We start from the raw sequence: 19,161 nt of genomic DNA, 5'->3' as shown, positions 1-19,161 counted from the left end.
ACCCGATCTTGTGTTCGTCTTCTCCAGTGTACTTTCTTCTTGGTTTGAGTAGGTTATCAATAGGTAACACGACATCTCGGTTATACAACAGGAAGAAGGGTGAGAATTTCGATGATTCGCAGATGTTGAACCTTATGGCCGCCAATGTCTGGTTAAGGTACAGGTCCCAGCTGGTCAAGTCGTCGTCCAGTTTCTTAGCGAGTACATCGTGTAGGGTTCGATCGAATCGCTCAACTCGGCTGTTGGCCTGTGGATGATAGTACGAGGTTTTCACATAATGTATCCCGAGTGCCTCCAGGGTCTCCCTAACTACCCTGTTTACGTTTTCCGTGCCATTGTCAGTGACAATCTGAAGTGGGGCACCAAATCGTGGAAAGATCTCCTCGATTAGTAAGTGGGCCACGGTTTCTGCTGTTTTGTCTGGGACGGGAAATGCTTCGGGCCAACCGCTGAAATGTTCCACAAAGCTAATGATATACTTGTTTCCAGACAAGGAAGTAGGGTATGGGCCAGAAAGGTCCATGCTCACCTTGGCAAATGGGTAGGGTGTCATATCAGTATCTTGTAGTGGTGGCTTCTGTGCTTTCATCATACGAGCTTGACAGGTGATGCACCTTGTGATGTAGCTATACAGCTTTTTGTAGAGGTTCGGCCAATAATATTTGGTCTTAATCGCCTCAAATGTCTTGTCAATTCCCATATGCCCATTCTCATCATGGTATTGCGTCACTACATCTTGTTGAAGATGTTCAGGCACATATAATCTTGGAGCTGGTTCATCATTCGCATCACTCATAAAATATAGTAACCCACCTATAAGTAGAAACCTTCTCAATGATGACTCGTCTCCACTACCCTTTTCCAGCTTGATCTTAATGTCTTGGATGTTCCTGTCCTTCAGTTGTTCTGAGCTCATGTCCAGTCCCAATCTGCACGTTTTGGGGACGTCGGGGGTCTCGCTTTCTTGAGGTTCACAGCTGGCAAACTCCTTTGCTGAGAATGTGCTTGAGTCAAGGACATTAATTTCAAGGGCATTGCTTGGGCCATCTAGTACAATTTCCTCCCCTGGATTGGTATCAACCCCAGGGTTGACCGGTACTCTTGACAGGAGATCAGCACATGTATTGGTTGTTCCTGCAATGTACTCAATCTCACAGTTGTAGCCTGCAACTCCAAGTGCCCAAAGTTGTACCTTCTTATTTTGCATCAGCGACTCCAGCAGGTACTTCAGAGGTTTATGGTCCGTTCGGATGACGAATTTGGCATTATGCAGATAATGGTCAAGTTTTTGCAAAGCATAATGAATGGCATATGCTTCTTTTTCAATCGTTGACCATCGTGTTTGAGTATCTGTTAACTTGTGTGATAGGAAATGGATTGGTTTCTCAACTCCCGGAGATGTGCTGTCGTCATAATGTAGTTGTGCTAGGCAGGCACCCACGCAGCTATCACTGGCATCAGTGTAAAGTACATATGGCCTGATTGGATCTGGATACGTCAGCAGGGGTACCACAGTGAGACTCCTTTTCAGGAACTGAAAGGCCTGTTCACATTCTTCTGTCCAAGCAAATCGGGCATACTTCTTGGTCAGTTTCACAATTGGCTCAGCTATTTTTGAGAAGTTTGGTATAAACCTCCTATAATAACTACACATACCAACAAAGCTGCGGACTTCGAACCGAGGCAGGGGCCTCCATGGAGCGGATCGCCTCAACCTTTTTCTCTCATCAGGCTTGATCCCATCCTGATTGATGATGAACCCCAAATAGTTGGTTTCCTTTTGCATAAATGAGCATTTTGACAGTTTTAATTTTAAAGAATGTCGCCGGATCCTGTCAAAGACCAATTGAATGTGTTTCAGATGTTCTTCCTTGGTTTTAGAGAAGATCAGGACATCATCAAAGGTAGGCAATTGCAAAAAGCCTCCAGGTCCTCTAAAACGATTATTCATTAGTTCAGTAAAGACAGACGGGGGCGTTGCATAAGCCAAGTGGCATTACTGAAAACTCGAAAAGTCCCCGGTGGGAGGCAAATGCGGTTTTCTCTTTGTCCTTGTCATCCATCAACACCTGCCAATATCCAGACTTTAAGTCCGGGGTTGTAAAGTATTTAGAATCGCCTAATTGGGTTAGGATGTCATCGATCAGAGGTAGCGGGGTCGAAATCGGGCGGCTGATTCGGTTCAATGCACGGAAGTCGATACAAAATCTTTTGCTGCCGTCTTTCTTATCAACTACTACAATTGGGAAGCTCCATGGTGACCTCGACCGTTGTATTATTTTAGCTTCAAGCATCTCATTAATTGCCTTATCAACTACCTGACGTTTGTTTAACGGCGTTCTATAGGGCTTCATTCTAATCGGGGGGGGTGATCGCCAGTGTCTATTTTCATCTTCACTGTGTTTGTATGCCCTAAGTCCATGTCATTCTTTGCAAGAAGGTCTCGGTTACAGTTAACAACGTCATAAACACTACTCTTGTGTTCTGGTGGCACATTAATGTCAACGTCCTTGTCATTCGTCATTGTCCGGCAAGTCTGACATGTTGATTACGCTCTTTGAAGGAATGCTTTCCAATTTCCCCATAACACTACCTCGTCTTAATCTAATGGATTTGTTGGTATTATTTACTAGCATGCCTGGGACATTTCTGTGTTTATCTATCTTGACAATGGAATTGCTAACCAGGATACCCAGTTCTTTTGCCAAATAACCAGTAGCAAATAGCTGTACGCTTTCACCATGCTTTTGCCGGAGGGATCGGAGTAACATAAAAGCATGTTGTGGATCGGTTATTTCTGCCAACCACCTTGCTAGTTCTACTTTCAAGTCTTCCCACCTTGCCTGCTTGTGGTCATTCATAAACCTGTGTATGAAGTCACTGATGGCCCCTGCGCTAGTTTGGTATGTTATCATTTTCTTTTGGTTTGAATTGGTTAATACCCGAATACTTTTCAATGGCCTTAATCCATTCCTTGTACCTTTTGGGGTCTCCATCGAAACTCTGAACTACCGAGGATATTCCTTGAGTCCCTATTTTTGATGATAAACTGGACAACTGTCCTGAAATTTGGTTTGCCAAACCTTGAAGAAACTCGCCTAACTCCTGGCTTGCCATTTTGAATATTGGACAGTACTAACAACAAAACCCTTGTCTACTCACTCGTTTTCTCGTCGGGCCAGTCTCCACGTAGCTTTTTCCTCCTCGAAAGTTCGTTTCCAATGGAGATCTGGGTCACGGCACCAGTTGAAGAACCCTGAGCATCGCCTTTACTTGTAACAAAGTAAAACGGGCGACAACAAAAGGTTTGCAAGGAATTGAAGTATTTATTTCAGACACAGTCCCATCACAGAGTCCACAGGGCTGGTCTGGTCAGCATGGTCCCGGCAGGGTCCAAACAGCTGTAGGTAGAGGCAGGCAGAGAGTCCCTCTCAGCTGGCAGTAGCGTCGTCTGTGAGAGTCAGTTGGGTTCTGTCTTGAGAGTGGGGGCTTGGCTGCTTTTTAACCAGCGTACCCCCCTCTCTTAAACGTCATACTGGTCACAAACAATGTGGCAGGTTGATCCAGCTAAGTCCACTAGATTAATCATTCTCATGGCCAATGTCCAGTGTGGCGTTTCGCGTCAGTTTTCTTAACTCCTTGTATTTAACTTCTAGTGAGATATGGTGTCTTACTTGTCATATCCCGGTCAGTCTGGAGGGACTGTGGGCAGTACACCGGTCACGCTGGATTAGTGTCCGATGCATTTGCTCCTGTTTTCTATCCACTACATGAATCACTTCCCTCATTAATGTCTGGTGTGACATTTTTTAAGCCTTCGAAAGACCCTGTCCTGACTTTTTAGTGAAATATAGTTTCTCAGCCCGACACGCACCGGTCAGCTAGGTGGCAGAGAAATAGTGCGTCTGTCTCACTCGCGCCTGATTAGTGTCATGGGCCAACATACAGCGGCATGCTGCTTATTGTGTTACAACAATCGACCCTGGTGCTGATCTTCCTTTATCAAGAAGGAACTTGGCCAAGGCTGATTGGTCATTATATAAGACTCTGTGTGTTGAGCACTTAAACCATGACCTTTTCAGGAACAGTGAAGATCCTATACAGTCGTTTTCTGAAATACTCAATGACATTGCTGACCAAACTATACCGAAGTCCTCTGCAATTCCACACATTCGTAAACCATGGTTTTCTAATGAGTGTAAACAGGCTAGAAAGTGTAGGAAGAAAGCTGAAAAGTTTTTTCGCAAACATTCTACTGTCCATAACTTAGATAAAGTTAAAATTTTAAATGCCAAGGCTCGACGCACCTTCAAACAGACTAGGCGTCAGTCTTGGAGGAACTATGTTTCCAAAATTACTTCACGCACACCTATTTCAAAGGTGTGGAACATGATTCAAAGAATAAAGGGCAAAGGTTCCAAATCTACTGTTAACCATTTGAAGGATGGTGACCATTTATTAACTGATAAGTCTGACATTGCCAATAGGCTTGGTGAAACTCACGCCAAACACTCTTCTTCGTCAAATTATGTCCCAGAATTTCAAAAGTTCCAGAAACAACAAGAGAAGAAGAGAATAAATTTTAACTCAGACAATGGTGAAGACGACAATGAATTATTTTTATTACATGAGCTCCACACTGCCCTTGAGCAAGCTCATGATACAGCAACAGGGGCTGATAATATCCACTATCAGCTCATGAAACATTTGCCTGAATCATGTTTAGAAATCCTTTTAGGACTTTTTGATCAAATATGAACTTCAGGGAATTTCCCAACTTCGTGGCGTAATGCCATTGTTGTACCTATTCCAAAGCCTGGCCGGGATCATACTGATCCATCCAACTACAGACCAATCTCTTTAACGAGTTGTGTTTGTAAAACCATGGAACGAATGGTAAACAATAGATTAACATGGTATCTTGAAACCAATAATCTTATAACAAGTATTCAATGTGGTTTCAGGAAAAATCGTAGTACCATTGATCATTTGGTACGTTTAGAATCCTTTGTAAAAAAATGCTATCGTTAATAAACAACATGCTGTATCGATATTCTTTGATCTTGAGAAAGCATACGATACCACATGGAAGCATGGCATTTTGAAGGATTTACATGATTTTGGTATGTGAGGCCGTTTGCCTCTTTTCATATCACAGTTTTTAAAAGACAGGCAATTTCAAGTCCGAGTGGGTTCAACCCTGTCAGACCATTATATTCAGGATCAGGGTGTACCACAAGGAAGTATTTCGTCTGTCACTTTATTTAGCATTAAGATCAACAGCTTATCCAAGGTTTTAAATGATTCAATTGACGGATCACTTTTTGTGGATGATTTTAACATTTCTTGTCGCGGTAAGGATATGCATACTATTAAACGGCAACTACAGTTGTGTTTAAATAAAATACATAAATGGTGTCTTGAAAACGGCTTTAAATTTTCTAAATCAAAAACTAATTACATACACTTCTGCCGTAAATATAAACCACACAAAGACCCAAAACTGTTTTTAAATGGCACTCCCATCAAGGTTGTAAAAGATATCGTTGGTACATATCTCTGTGTGTTCCTACTCACGACATTGCAGCCGGTGTCGTAACTTGGCATCATGGCAGTGTCTTGTAACTGGAGCTTTCTTCTCCTCCGGCATGTTAATACATACGTATCTGGGTGTGATCATACTCACCACCATGGAGGTCAAACAGTAGGCATGGGGACGACGGGCTACAAGGTGAGTCACGTCCATCTCTTCCTCAGCACAGACACCAACCTCCAGGATGAGATTGCTCCTTGTGAGTGTTTTGTCCAGTCCGACCCTGGCCTCCGTCTCCCAGTACTGGGGACAATCAGCCAAGGGGGTTGTCAACGAATACCTCCAAAATAACTGAATGAGTGAGTCAGTGAGTTTAGCTTTACACATTTTTTTAGCAATATTCCAGCAATATAACGACGGACGACACCAGAAATTGGCTTCACACATTGTACCCATGTGGGGAATCGAACCCGGATCTTCAGTGTGACCCAAAATAACTGAAGTTACCTTGTACCTCTTTTTAATAAAGTGAATGTTTAAAAAGCATATCAGTCTCAGTTTGTTAATTCTGATATAGCTTGCATGTATTTCGATTTTGGTTTTGTCTCAGTCAATGATCCTCTTCTGTTTTCCGATGTGATGAATGAATGAATGAATGAATGAATGAATGAATGAATGAATGAATGAATGAATGAATGAATGAATGAATGAATGAATGAATGAATGAATGAATGAATGAATGAATGAATGAATGAATGAATGAATGAATGAATGAATGAATGAATAATTATTCCTTAACACCCGCATCAGCAATATTACAGCTATTCGCGGCGAGCGATGTGCTGTAGACATGAGATAGGTAATTATGGACATTTACTTCTGAAAACGGATTCAAAATGTTTTAGATCGTTGTCTTACATTTTAATTGGTTCTAGTACATTTAATACTTTGTCGTCATACATACTATCTCATACGCTCTTCTTTAGCGGTTATATTATTATTTTATATTATTATATTATTTTAATTACCAAACTCACGTTCTTATATTTGATTTCCATCTCATCCATGAAGTCATGTTCAGTTTGAGTTTCTTTGTCTGAAACAACACCATGATGTAAATACACCCTTAAGAATGAATGAATAATTAGTGGTTTACGCCCCATCAGCAATAATGGGACATCCATAAGAAATCTCGACTGTAACATTCAAACATATTATGAGCAAGTGTTACTGTTTATAAAGTGCGTGTTTTTAAGTATCTAATACAACTCGGCTGAATAGACAATGGCATTATGTCAATAACTACCGGTGCTTTAAGTATAATATTACTTGTTTTTCGAGCAAAAACTCGAGTTGCCGAGAATGATGTGTCAACATGTTATATTTGGGATGGCACTTTCTCCGTAATGTACAAAATTCTAGTTTTTTGTTAGGTTGAGTCCAGCCGTGATCTGAACCCACACTCTCAGAGTCAGGCACCCGATCACATAAAGTCAGCGATCTAACCTACTCAGCCAACGCAGTTTCCATAGAAATGGAAGTCTGACAACTGGTAGACTACATCATGTACTTTGTGTATCCCTCTGACAAATGTGAATTGACACCGCCCACATGGCCGACGGCTACAAATAGACAATGCCAGTTTGAAGGACGCTTCTTAGTAAATTACGGATTCTAGACCCAAAACAGTCATATAATCTGTAATTTACTGAGAAAGTGTAGTCCCAAATACAACATAGCACTATAGAACGCTGTTCCATTTCTACACGCAATAAAAAATCAACTCTGATCACTTTCTAAATGGCATTGTGTATCCATAAGAATAGTGCATCTGTAAGCACTATAGAACGCTGTTCCACTCCTACACGCAATAAAAGAGAACGTGCAATCATACCTCATATAAATACCTCTTGCATATTATTTTTCCATGTCCTTGGTCACGACAGCCCCAAATCGTGATATGTTTGATTTCACCTTTGACAAACCGTTGGTGTTAAAGACAGCTGCGGGTATGTCCTGTGTTTGAGTCTCAACAGTGTCAAGGAAAGCCCGAGTTGCCTCCCCTTACAGAACTCTCCAACTCCAGGAGGTCTGATTGTGAGGCATAAATGAGAACCTTGCTGATGTAATTTGAAACTTCAGAGCATTTCTTCGAAGCTTCTTCACATGTGTTTAGCTGAGTACGGAGACTTGTCTTGGCCGCCTTCGTCTGACCTTCAAGATCAGTTCAGAAGTTCCTTCTCTCGTTGGTCAAGTTGTGATCGCAGAGTTCTAAAAGTATGGCCAATATTTTCTTTCAATGCATTGTGCGTTGTATCTGTGATTTCGGTCCCTCGTCTGATAATCTGAATGTTGGACTGTTGGCGAGTTTGTAAGGTTGCCAGCTCAGTTTTGTGTTGGTCCAGCTGTTTGAGGATACTTTCAGCTACCACATCTATCTTCTCAACTTCATGATCTGCGTGATCTTCAAATCTGCATCTTCCACAAATCAAAATGTTGCATCTCCGATCAAAATGATAAAGAGAGTCATGGCTGTAGATACTGCAAGGGGTTGGAATGTTTGAGACAACGGGTTTAAAGTCGCTGAGGTTTTTGAAGTACATGTTTTCTGGTAAGTTTGAAGCTGCTGTGTATATTCTGGCAGTATTCACAGAGGAGCTCTTCACACTCCCGACACCAACACACAGCCTGGTTGCCATCATCTTCGTGTGTACAGAGAAGCTCTGTGGGGCGATGTTGGGCTGTCAGATGGAATATTTCCTTCTGTCTCACTGCATCCTTCTGGAGGCTTGTATCTGTGAGGTTGACCTCCCTCTGACATGTGGAGCATGATATCACACCACCAGCTGCAGATGTCACACACGTCTCACACACAGCGTGTAGACAGGGCAGTAGGTATAGGGCGGGGCCTTTGAGGACAAACTGCTGCTGACAGACAGAACACTTTGGGAAGATGTCCATTCTGGAACACAAGAAAACCCAAAACAAAACATGTACTGAATATACAGTCAGTGTTAACACATGTTTGAAGGGCATTTAGAATTTGGACTAAAACTGTTCCTTAATTATAAGACGTTTTGCAGAATAATCAGATCCTCTTTCAGGAAAACAATGTAATGATTTGAGTGCTATATACTGTGAGTGCGCGCTACATAGAGCCTGGTGATAACTGATTCTGATACTGGCAGGTGGCGGGTTGATAGGACAAGCTGTCCATATCAGTTGTGTTTCATGATAAAGATTAAGCCACTGGTGATTCATTATCATATTTGTTGTTTGTTTATTGAACGCAGCACTCAACAATTCTCCAGCTGTATGATGGCTGTCTGTAAATAGTCGAGTTTGGAATGGAACATCCAGTGAGCGTCGACATACGCAGTTGGGATACGATGACATGTGTCAGCCAAGCCTGAAAACTCGATCTCGTTTGTCACCTCTTACGACAAACATGGGTTGCTAAAGATCTATAGCATCCGGATCTTCATGGGCATTTAGCTTTGTTGAATAAATGTAAACCGGACGTCAAATCGCTTATTGTGACCCAAGGCATTTGAGCACACACTAGAAGCTAAAAGCGCCATTTTAAAGTCCACTTTTCTGCCCCAAGCTACATATATTCCCATCTAGCCGAAATCAATCGTGTAACACAATCTTAAACACTACGTTTTGTAATTTGTAATTATACCTGTCAATGTTTCAAGTACTAGTCTATAGAGATATCAAACTTCGCGGCGACCCAGTCATAAAACACCTGTTTTAAAGTTGGCTATTGTTATATGCAAATGCTGATCTACCAAAGGCATTGATTGAGGTAAACTTTCAAATCCATAGACGAATGTACCTCAACTCTGATATCAGTTTAAGCATTGCATATAAAATCCAGGCAGAAATTTAAACTAAAACCTGTAAAACAGTATAATGTGTTTCTCCTCCTTAAGTCCCCGAAATACTTACTCCCCGGAGAACTTATCCACTATCTATCCACACATGCAGTTCGTTAACATCGAGAGATCCCTTGCCATATATACTACTCAAAGTTTGCTAAGGATCCCATTTTCAAATCAACATGAAATTTTGATTTGAAGTCAGATTCGATTAAAACCCGGTACGCAATGACTGGGTAACCCCACTGGAACCACACTACCACATAAAGCAGGGACAAGCATGATGACCACTGTTTCCTCCGTTCTGTTTTTTTGTCAATGCAACACTGCGCCCTGTGTTTGAGAGCTTCACAAGAGTTAATTGCAATTACTGAAAACAGAAATGCCCCATCAACGACCTCGTTTGACAGTCGAAGAATTAGACAGATGCGTCGGTCAAGGAGAGCATGCATTTGCATCCCTCTTAACCTGCGTCACCGGCAATGATCATGTCAATTGGACAGTCAATGATCATCACAGACGAGTGAAGGTACTGGTGGACTTCACCGATCGAAGATTTCATGATGTTAACGTAGCTGAGCATCAAAGGCGGAGAGTGGCTCATTAATGGTTTGGGGAGGTATCAGCAGGGCTAAGAGTCCACATCCAGGATCTCCATGTGCTAGTGATGTACATGTGCCATGCGTTACAGGGATGAGATCATGGATGTGTACGGTAGACCGTTTGCTGGTGCAGTTGGTCCTGACTTCATCCTCATAGACGACCATACATGACCCCATTGTGCCAGGGTGGTTGATCTTCTTTGAGCAAGAGACAACCGTCCGTATGGAGTGGCCAGCTCGTTCACCGGACCTCAACCCGATAGAACACATTTGAAACAAGCCTCAGGTTTCCATCTCACGTCGTCCTGTGTATCAGCTTTGCTCCAAGAAATCGGAATTGCTTTCTCCCATGAGTGGCACTACCTTTCTTTGGTAGCATGAGAGGACGGTGCCAGGCTGCAATCGTATCTCATGGATCCCATAACATCTATTTACAGTTGTTGTGTCATGGTCAATGACTTGTTCCTTGATTATGAGATTTGTTTGTTGCTGTCATGATCACCTATTTCATGTCAGTCTCACATTATATGTCCATTGCGTGTTAGTTGGGCCTTTCAATTAAACATTTCTGTGCATGTTATTGTCTATGGTTATTTGTATTTGTCAGTTTACGCAGCTGGATACGATGACGTGTGTCAACCAAGTCAGCGACCCTGACCACCCGATCCCTTCAGTTGCTTCTTACGACAAGCAAGGGTTACTAAAGACCAATTCTAACCCGGATCTAATCAGGTGTATGCAGTTTGGATCGTGTGTGCAGACGGTTGTCGGATGGGATAAATAAGGGGTATAGTTGAGACTGGCGGGAGTGTTCAGACGGCAATGATTACTGGGGTGGTGCATTTATCGTAAATGCAACTCGATCGAACGTGTGTGACAAAATGCCCTGTTAAATGTCAATCTCGTGTGTGACAACCAAATACATTAAATATACTGATTTACAAACATCGTGAGAATGATGGCAAGCAAGGATAATAAGTTTCACTTGAGTTATAAGGTAGACATGCCTCCCCAACACATAAGAAAAGTATAAGAAGCTCATGATTGAGAATTTCGGTTTTTCCGTGATAGCATGGGCGCTATCGCTGCTTTGTAATAAATCAAGATATATATAACGTAATAATGGGGAGAAACAGAATGCACAAAACTCTTCGTTCGTTAACGGTGAATCAGTGGTGAGTAGTTTGCAGTCATTCTCCGATCATGTGGCAAGACATCAAACCATGGTCAGATTAACAAATCAAATCGATGAATTGGACATGATCAGACTCAAACTATTTAGAAGATACTTTTAACAAGAGTAGAGTTTCTGTCACTCAGGTTCCCACTTTAGGACGAACCAATATTGCCTGGTGTTGAAGAATTGTAGTAAGAAAGGTGGACGCGAGGAAGAGTAAACCTGTGTCAGTATAGAACCCGGTGTTGAAGAGTTGTAGTAAGAGAGGTGGACGCGAGGAAAGGTGAACCTATGTCAGTATAGAACCCGGTGTTGAAGAGTTGTAGGTGTCAAGTGAGAGGGTGGACGTCTCATCACGAGGAAAGGTAAACCTATGATAAACTATAGTCAGTATAGAACCCGGTGTTGAAGAGTTGTAGTCTCGGTGGTAGGTGGTTATGGGTAGGCCTCCCTAAAGGCGGGGTAAATTAACTATGTCAGTACCTTCTGGTTTGTCTGTACCAGACTCACTTATTTGCGTTCAGCCATGATAGATTGAGAGGACAGACAGACCGACAAGGACCGACACACAGGCAGACAGACAGTCAGGTTTATTTCAGAACAGGCCAGCATTACATTGATGATTTGTTTCCTGGTGCAAGATCATTTACCTGTTTTCTGTGACTTAAAATATTTCAGACAAAAATGAGGAGTCCTGGACCTAATGATATCAGAATTGTTGTTCTCAGTTAAAGATTACCAAAGTGTAAAGGCTATGGTTTCGTAACATACTTAGTACTATATCTGTCTCTTAATGTTGAGTAAGATTCACAGATAAGTTCATGCATTTCATCCTCAATATGGACTTTACCTTTTACAATACACAGACAGCTTTTGAGTATATTCAATGTTATCATAGGGGACACTTTCAACTCCTATTTTAAAATGGCAACATCTAAACTGTGAAAGGACTGCTCTTAAATGGAAAGGAATATCATAAGATAGGTACTTTTCAACACCAAGGAATGATTTGAACTGTTTATAAGAAAGACATTTCAAATGTTCATTAATAGAAGACTGCCATGAATGTAGCAGTGTATCAGACAATCTTTCTGGAAGCTTTTCCTTCAACAGATAGATAAACATATTTACATCACCAACATCCTGGCTAAACCAGACAAACCCAAAGTCATAATAAAACAGAATATTTTAAACCTTTGTTGCCCGTGTTGTGTGTCCACTGCTATGTGGAGCTTTGAGCATAGTGTAACTTTGATATGATTGTCTGGAATGTGGAAGATGAATTAGTCTACACCAAACTTTTACAACACGTGTCATGTAAATAAGCTGTGAAGGGAATCTGCCACTTTCGCCCAGAGCCATAACATTACACGATGATTTGCTGGATTTTAGAAACTTTTTGCAATAACAATAAGAGGTACTCTTATCATAGCATAACGTAGGTGTTATCATTGCAACAAGTATTTTGAAAACGTCAGAGCAGCATATGTTTTCAAATCTTCTTTGAAAGACATTAACAGAGGGTATTGCCTTCCTGGCTTGTGCCAAGACAGGTTTGAACTTTAGACCAAACAAGTTCAGGTGTAAACGTGATCCAAAAGTACTTATAGAATGAAACCATTTCAGATTGTTCCCCATTAAAATACCACTTCTCATAAATGCGAAGAGGACCACCATTTCCAAAATCGATAACTTAAGTATTGTTAAGATTAACTTGCATACCTGTTCCCTGACAAAATATTTCAAGAGCATTAATCTTTCTCCCCAACTGGTTGCAGGTATCTGAGAGGGCTGATTCAACATAAGCGAACATGAAAGCAAAGACATTATTTAGAACAGGAGTAATGTATAGTTACTCTCTTACTACCTATATTTTCCATCACTGTGTATAAATGGTTGATGAAACGTATAAACATTACAGCGTAGCAGTAACGCTCACAAACAAACCAGTATCACTTATGTTATGTGTGAATCCTAAGTCACGCACGTCATTGGCTTGAGGAATACAGGATGTAGCCAATCACATGATCACTTTGGAATAGGAATTCATTGGCTCGTGGCTCGTTTAGGGATACACAATCTTTGTCGCTAGTTGGCAGACCCACAGTTGGGGCGGATACAGCTTTTGAGAAGGGGTGGGGGTGGGTGTGTGTGTGTGTGCACACTATTCAGAAAAGGGAGGGTGCACACTTCATTTTCACCCGGGTTTCAATGACCATTTAATGAACTTTCAGTACAAAAGGGGGGTGCGCACCCCTGCAAACCCCCTCCGGATCCGCCTATGTACAGTCACAGATTATTGTTGAGATCACATGTCTTACCTGTAGATTTGGGGTTATAGCTAAAACGGCACCACAGCAGAACGGCACCAAATTTGTTTGGTGAAAACGGCACCATATTGGCGAAAACGACCACTGATTTCTGGGCTAAAACGGCACGATATATAAAAAAGGTATGACGTTGACTTTCTATTCCATTTCATTGTAACATTAGCAAGATTATATCAACATATGACTCATTCTCTAAATCCGTGCATATTTATGTCAGATGTTTGTAGCCGACAAACTTAAGTCAAAATCAAACCAAAACATTTATGGTAACTAACTTATCCCAGTATCTTCTACACTTTACAGTAACACAATTAGGGAAAATATATTTTTATATTTACTTTACACCACTCAATTTTACTCAGTGTTCATGTGTCACAACTCCAGTGGCTGATGTCACAGATGTGGCATTTGAATGTTTGGATACTATCTTTTGATTTTTTCTTTTCAAAATGATGTTACAAATTTCGTAACGGCAGTGACACAATTTCAGGAAATGTCTAATAAAAATGGTAAAATACGAAAAATGAAACATCATTAAGCTTGCATAATGTATGTTATGTATATTCAGAAATAATATTATGTTATGCATACCCCAAAAAAGAAAAAAATCCCCATAAAACAAAAAAACTAACAAACAATGGGTTTTTGTTATTTGCTTTATTTAAGGTCGCACGCACAACTAAGGTATTTCGGCGACGGTAAACAATGGGTACATTTGTGTGTTTTAAATACAATTTCATTTTTGACACTGAGTTTGACACTGAGCGATTTAAGTTGAGTAATTGCACTTAAAACATCAAAGATTGCGATGTTTTACGCTAAATTGGTATGCCCTTTCCAATCACTGTCGGCACAGTAGATGTATTTACTATCTAAACATTCTGCAATCCGATTATCAGCTATGGGATGCCCATTTCCAATCACTGTCGGCACAGTAGATATATTTGGTTTAAACTCATTTTTATTTCGTCAAAGAAACCTGGATAGGCGAACAACCCTAGTGGCTTATATAGACGCAGACCGCTTCCGTGGTGTAGTGGTTAGAGCGTCCGCCCGGAGAGCGGAAGGTCGCGGGTTCGATCCCCGACCGCGTGATACCAAAAGACGTTAAAATATGGTACTTGTTGGTCCCTAGTTTCTCCCATAAGATTTTAGTTGGTGCCGTTTTCACCATAAGATTTGTAGCCGTTTTCGCCAAGTCGAGGTTTCGTTATGTCCAGTTGGTGCCGTTTTAGCCAGGTGCCGTTTTGCTGTGGTGACATTTTAGCCCTAACCCTAGATTTGTATCAACTAATTATGGATCATAGAACCTATTCATATGAAATACGCCTGCAATCTTACACACTGTAATCTCTACCTCTGCTTCTTCAAATATTCAGTATAAAAAACGAACATGTGGTCCCTACTAGAAGTTCATGATTTCCATCAGAATCGACAAGTGATATTTGATCGATTGCGTGTCCACATGTCAAGTTGGTAGTGGGTCCCTGCTCATATTGACAGTCAAATTTCGAATCTTTACAAGCCGCGATACCAGAAGCTGACTACTGCTTGCTAGAAAAAGGTTGCATTCTTTGCCATTCATTAATGTGGTGTAGAATTTCAGAATCGTATTATCCAAAACTAGGAAGAATGTCAACTCAACAACAAAGACCGTCAGTACAACCTCGTGCACGACAACCTCGTAGTGTACCATACTTCACTGATTGCACGTAACGCGACACCGTATGATAAGAGACACGCACTCAAGTTCAGAAACCTGGTTAACTGCATGTTGACGTCCACCGACAGCGAGGTTTGCCCATGATATTATTCACTCGTTTTATTTACAGCTGGAATATGCTGGAATATGGTAGAGTTCCGCATTGTACAGCAATTACACATATTTTAAGAGTCCGCCATCAGGTGATTAAAGGAGTGTATGCACTGTCTGACAATCACCCAACTCCGTGTTCGTTCATTCTGATACTAAGCTGTTTCCACAGGCCCTTCAGTGCAAAGTAAAACCTTAACTATTTGAATTTATTGATGTGACGGTGGACATAATGGCCCTTTTCTACTGACGAGCGCTATGTTATCTAAGTGCTACTTCTTCAGTTCTTCCAAAACGGACTGGCATTCCGCTAACATTGCATATATCTCAAGTATGGAACCTTAACTATACTACTATTTGCTGAATATATCATTTCCACTTAATCCTTTTGTAAACGAATCATATAACGTGTCAATTATGATTATGACATTGATGGAGTTTAAATAAAAATAAAGCCTATGCATATCAATATAACGTTTACGTAATTTTCTGGCAACCATGCTGTACCTTGATTTAACATTGTGACCTCGACAAATTTCATTGAAACAAACTGCTACTTCATCAGTTCTGACAAAACGGACTGACATTCCACTTACAAGCATAGTCAAAAAAGAGAAGCTCATCTGGCAAGCTTTAATAGCCAATCGGAAAATATGTGCCATGCTGTAACTTGACTTAAAATTCTGACTTCGATACATTTCTGGAAATTCATTTAAAGAAACAGACACATTATAGTTATGGCATATAGCGTATCTGATTTGATCAATGTATATGCCATTTTGTTTCAGGTTTTGATTCAGGTTTTGAATCATCTATGCCCATTTGGATCGGTTTAAATGATCTACAACAAGAAGGTTTTTACGCTGGACGGACGGGTCTGCACCTGATTTCTCTAACTGGGAATCAGGTATCATATTGTCGTAAGGGTGTAGCAATACAGACATTGTTCTCATGTGGGTGACAACTGAGCCCTCTAATACGGTAATGGCAAGTAAATGATCACGCTGGAAATTTTTAAATTATCATATCCTGGCAGGGACATAAGGGACATAACTCTGAATAACAGAAACTCAGACCACTGAGTTCCACACCTGTGGAACCTTCAGTCAATAAAATCAGTTCACTTACACAGGTAAGTGTATTGAGAGAAACTCTCAGATACAGGTGTCTGTTTACCCATTGTAGGGCAGAGTCATCGTCAGAGAATGGTTCGTTATGTCCATAGTGTGACGTTGTAGCACCTTATGCCTGGAAGTGCCCCTTGTGACTTATCAATGCACCTTCACCACAGGATAGGTTGTCTGTCACAATGTATCTGTACTGCTTTCAGGTGCTTCATAAATGTTAATTCTCTTTCAGGTCAGCCTGACAACTTAGCTGGAGAGCACTGCATTGGGCCCAACTTTGGGGTTTTCGGCGCTTGGAATGACTTTCCATGTCACTATGTGCACCCGTATATTTGTGTGAAGAAAGGTAGCGAGATTTGTGATCTATTATTATTGTTGATGCATGCATTACTTCTGCATTCATCAGTAACTTTACGTGTTCCGTAATAATTACTGTTGACAAGAACAGGACCGAGAACAGATGAAGACTCATATATACTCTTACATACCAGGGCCCCGTTCCTCAAAGCCATTGTAGCGCTACCACACTCGTAAGCCTAAGCATCGGAGATACGGTCGTCTTAGCGCTACGATCGGTTTGAGGAATGGGGCCCAGGGCCCAGTTGCATAGAGCGATTTTAGCAGTACAATTATAATGAACATTATACATAATCCAAGCTGCCTGTGAAGGTTAATAGTCATGTGACTTATCCCAGCAGGTACCCATTTTCTGCTGTTTGAACAGACACGATTTTGAACAAACTTACTTGCTTAAGGAGACAACATGAATCACGTGTGCGTCGTTGTGGGACAGTACAGAAGTCCCAGAACCCTCTAGGAGTGAAACTGCCGGAAACGGTCACCCATCCAAGACTCTCCGTGACCAACGCTGCTTACCTTCAATTGATTTGTCGGGACGGTGGGGTAACCTAGTGGTTAAAGCGTTCGATCATCACGCCGAAGACCCGGGTTCTATTGCTCACATGGGCACAATGTGTGAAGTCCATTTTTGGTGTCCCCCGCCTTGATATTGCTGGAATATTGCTAAAAAGCAGCCTAAAACCAAACTCACTCACTCACAACATTGATTTGTGACTCGAGCTCTATACTAAATCCCACTTGACATAGATTATTGACATACGGTACTTGCCTTCTGTGATAGTGATGGGGAAATCGTTTTGTACAAATCATTAAACTGCCAAAGGTCATAAGATCAAAGAAACTACCAAAACCTTTTGTGTTTAGACTTGCTCAAAAGGTACAGTATGTATTTGTCTCTTTACTTTGAATGTTCCTTTGTTAGTCTCGGCCCCTTTTAAAGTCTGAAACTTAACAAGTCATACCACAAAAATAAACTTGCATGCCACTCATTTAGTTCAAGCACATCAATGGAGAACAAATGTAAAACTGAAATCAAACATTGAAAACGGTCGGGTCATGCTTCAACATTCAATCATTTTGTGTGTAACGCCAAATCAGAATACCAATAAATCTTTCCGAGGGATCTTGTTGACACTGGTAGGCGCTAACTGAACAAGTGAACTGGACTGGCAGAGTGTCTTGTTTTCTACTAAGAACAGGTTCCATATGTAAAGAGCAGAAGATACTGTACGTGTTTCTCTTCTATGGGAAGAACCGTTTGATAAACAAATATTTCAAACCTGAACTGAACATTAAAGACAGCGGGACATGCTTCAGCTTTCAATCATTTTGAGTAAGGCTGCATTTTGTTTGACGCAACATTAGAATGCTAATAGTGTTGTAGGTTCAGCAGCAGCTGCAACGACATCATTGACGAGTACTACGTTGGCAACCACAACAACGAGAACGGCTTCGACCGCAGAATTACCTTTCACTACTATGTTAACTGAAAAGGGTAACTATATTGAACGCTCTAAACCATTACGCTTGTTCAAAAGAATTTCATGTAAATGTTAATATGAGCATTCAAGATGACTATAGGCTTCTTACAGTTTAAGGTGAGCAGTTTGATATCGAACGTATATCGTGATATATATTTAGTACAACAACATTAATGTCTTATTTTTACCATCGAAGTAACGTGTTTTGAAAGAAATTCATGAAAGATCAATTTGGAGACACGAGTGCTGAGAGAATGAAAGTGAGAGAAAAAATAAATGTACACTGTGTGAGGCGCCTCCTTTCTTTTGGTACAAGGACATTATGCCATGGATGCTGCTTCTGATGTTTCACATTATCGTGGATGTAGCGTCTGTTGCTTTAATGTCATACTACATTTTCATAGACGCTGCTTGCACGTTGTTTGAATGTCCTAAAACATTGTCGTGGACGCTGCTCATGTTCTTTCAATGTCCTAATACATTGTCGTGGACGCTGCTTGTACGTTGTTTGAATGTCCTAATACATTGTCGTGGACGCTGCTTGTACGTTGTTTGAATGTCCTAATACATTGTCGTGGACGCTGCTCATGTTCTTTCAATGTCCTAATACATTGTCGTGGACGCTGCTTGTACGTTGTTTGAATGTCCTAAAACATTGTCGTGGACGCTGCTCATGTTCTTTTAATGTGCTAATATATTTTCATGGATGTTGCTTCTGTTGTCTTAATGTCGTAATACATCAACATGGATTCTCCTAAATTGCAATGGATTTTGCTGATTTTCATAACTAAATGTTTATATTAAATACATTTGTATTGTTTTGTTGCGTAATTTGATGATGTCAATATATAAGT

At 41.0% G+C, this 19,161-nt stretch overlaps 1 long non-coding RNA gene across 1 annotated transcript; it reads left to right on the top strand.

Moving 5' to 3' along the window:
- Window positions 1–15,658: 15,658 nt before the first annotated feature.
- Window positions 15,659–16,933, top strand: LOC124252723. Its single transcript, XR_006892013.1, has 3 exons — window positions 15,659–15,670; window positions 16,140–16,246; window positions 16,699–16,933. It is a non-coding gene; the product is annotated as an uncharacterized LOC124252723 (long non-coding RNA).
- The last annotated feature ends 2,228 nt before the right edge of the window (window positions 16,934–19,161 follow it).

This window comes from Haliotis rubra, unplaced genomic scaffold (genome assembly GCF_003918875.1).
Source record: "Haliotis rubra isolate DU_JTF1 unplaced genomic scaffold, ASM391887v1 Scf522, whole genome shotgun sequence".
NCBI classification, from domain to species: domain Eukaryota; kingdom Metazoa; phylum Mollusca; class Gastropoda; order Lepetellida; family Haliotidae; genus Haliotis; species Haliotis rubra.
Note: the sequence above shows the minus strand (reverse complement) of the source record. Positions and strands in the feature narration are given on the sequence as shown.